This window comes from Bactrocera latifrons, unplaced genomic scaffold (genome assembly GCF_001853355.1).
Source record: "Bactrocera latifrons isolate USDA-ARS-PBARC rearing strain unplaced genomic scaffold, ASM185335v1 scaffold_39, whole genome shotgun sequence".
In the NCBI taxonomy this organism is placed as follows: Eukaryota; Metazoa; Arthropoda; class Insecta; order Diptera; family Tephritidae; genus Bactrocera; species Bactrocera latifrons.
Window position 1 is genome coordinate 600,156 of NW_017537034.1, and position 2,964 is coordinate 603,119.

A 2,964-nucleotide genomic window follows, 5' to 3' on the forward strand; every position below is an offset into this window, starting at 1 on the left:
TAATTTTATAATCAAAAAATCTTCATTAAAAATATGTTCTTAATTTCTAATTCCAAATAACGGATTAGAAGACTTAAAATAAAATAGTTTATTTATTTATTTAATTCCAAAAATCGTATCAACAATAATAGATTAAATTTTTATTCCTAAATACAGGATTAAAAAATGTTTGCAACTAAAAATTAAAGAAAAATTCGTTATCTTAAAAAAAAACAATTATTTTTGAATTCAAATAGTTATAAATTTATGAATTTTTATTTAATGTTGTGATTGATTATAAAAATTGTTTTTAATTAAAACCTTCGAAAAATGGATTCTAATTAAAATTTGGCAAAATACTTTTACATTAATTTATCATCATTATTAATCATTAAAAATAAAATAATGCTACACATAAGCAGTCGTTATTGGTTAAACTAATTTTAAAGTAGTGATGAAACGTTACGATTTTACAATCAAAATGTAATATGTAACTTACCATTTGATCACAATTCTAACAGCCTATATTCAGCTACATACATATGTATGTATGTGTGCATCAAGTTCCAACTCGTGTGATTTTGTTGTTTATTTCATCATATCAACATGTATTATAGTTATTTATTAACCTTAGGAAATTTATTATTGTATTCACTTAAATTTCTTACGAAACCGACCGAGCCGCAGTAAAAACTTTAACACGAAAATTATCACTTAATATTCACTTCATTTTCTTACGAACGCGACCGAACCGCACTAATAAACTTAAATCGCGAAAAAGACAATGCAAAAGCAAAATTAACGTCCATTTGAAATCTTCTTACTTTTTATGCAGTAACCAACGCAAGCAAAAGATAACGAATGAGTCACAGCGAACCGAACTGTGCCGAATTCCAATTGCTGCACTTGTATGCTTGTGTCTACCAACCAACTCCTTTTACAGACGCTGATAGTTTTTTCAATTTTAACGCATTTCTACAAACTATTGCAAATGTTATTTTATAGCACTTACACTTTAAATTATTACTAATCAGTTTATTAATATATTATTCACTTTACACTGTTAATATTTTTATTTACTCCACTTTTCGTTCACAATTTAACGGAGAGCTTGCGCCACTGCCTTTTCCTGCGCACTCAACTTGGCCAATGACATATCAATGCAAGGATGCCAGATGGGAATGTTTAAATGCGTTTAACTTATGCTTTAAAGTCTACATAGCAATTTTATTATTTTATTGTGTGTACTATAAACTTAAAATATTTGCTAAATTCAGCATAAACAAAACATTGAAAATAAATTAATGGAGAAATGTTAAAGTGGTTTGTTTCTTAATGGTACTGAACATTATGCTACAAATTTTACACTTTAAGGCACGAATATAGTTATATATGTATAAGTAACTTGWTTTCTTTTTGTATTATAATTATAACTTTTATTTAGAAGTAAATTAAATTACCTGTCTAATTAAAAATGTTTGCTCTACGAACTTGGTTTTTAATATCTAAATACATTTTGAAAAAATTAATTTAATTAACTAACTTTAAACTACGAAACAAAAATATTAATTTAATAAAATATTTAATATGTGTACATATTTCAAGTCACAGATATCTGAACCGATTTTGCCTCTAAAACTAAAAAAACCATATACACTAAAATATTATTATTATATTTTAATCTTCAACATATGCATCTGGCAGCATTGGTTATAAGAGTAAATGACAGGAAAAGGAATTATGTCAAAAAGCGGAAAGTGAGAGAGGAAACGGAATTGAAGTCGAAACGAACTGTATTGTAAGAAATATTTTTTTTCAAATACTTGCAAATATGTTTGTATATATAATATATTTGAGAAAATTATATTTAAATATAAGTTTTCACATATATATGTATATATATATTTCTATTACCTATTTCTTGTTGTTGTGTACAGTTAGCGAAACCGAAGAAAATATAATTTTTTCTGGTTGCCGTGGTAGTTCGTATGTTAATTAGTGAAGAGAAAAACAGTGAAGGTTTGAACCTTTTCTTCCCTTAATATGCATTATAGAGATAATAGGGCATTAAATCATGTGTTAAGTTTACTTCTTATTGTCTTACAAATATTTGTTAGGTTATATTATTTTATGTTTTTATTTTTTCTTTTAATTGTTGCTTCACATATGGCAATAGTGGCACCCCTGTCTAATATTACAAAAATGGAGACTTTGACAGCGCTCGCACGAATCAAAGAGTCAAAGAGTATCGCATCAATATGCCTTTGATTGAAGTGTGTCATATATTTAGCGTAGGCGTGTGTGTGTATGCGCGTCGTTGCTGTTTCGTTGCAGTTCGTTTTTTGCGTGCGAAGTTGGATGCTGGCAATATGAAATGTAAAAATATATTTACTTGTATTGTAAAGTGTCAGTTCATAATTTGTTGTGTGTGTGCAATATTTGGTGTTTCTCTTGCCGGAAAAGAAATGCTAAAAGATATTTACTAATATTGTGAAGTGGATTTTTGTTTTAAGTGGAAGTTTTGCAAAGTATTAAATTTAATAATAATTAAATAAATAATCTGGTTCGTTTACGTATTTCACATCTATTTTATAACAAATGCAGCTATTGGACAGAATAAATACAAGAGATGCAAAGGAAGTCCGAAAGTGCAGTAGTTGTTGGTAAGTAGGGACCATTTAAATTCAAAATTTCACTTTTTTAATGTTTCTTAAAATTTAATTTACTAAGTTTTTATTGAATTATCATCTTTGGAAACCTTCTACTGCTATTTAAATAATAAGGGGAACTACATAATAAACAAACATTTTCTCAAAGTTTTTGATATTGCTACATTTAATGAATTACAAATAAATTATTGAAAGTCCTTCAGCTTTTTTTTATAAAAATTTTAAGAATATTTTATATCTTACTTTATAAACTTGTTTTTATATCCCACTTTTGAATTTAAATTTGATGATGCATATACAATTATTATTAAATCAT

General features: G+C 26.6%; 1 long non-coding RNA gene across 1 annotated transcript in view; it reads right to left on the reverse strand.

Annotated features, from left to right (window-relative positions):
• LOC108972279 overlaps positions 1 to 807 on the reverse strand; it is a 134,134-nt gene extending 133,327 nt beyond the window's left edge. Inside the window, exon 1 of the long non-coding RNA XR_001993623.1 lies at positions 479 to 807. This is a non-coding gene — a long non-coding RNA (uncharacterized LOC108972279). The remainder of the gene's footprint in view (positions 1 to 478) is intronic.
• Positions 808 to 2,964: the final 2,157 nt, after the last annotated feature.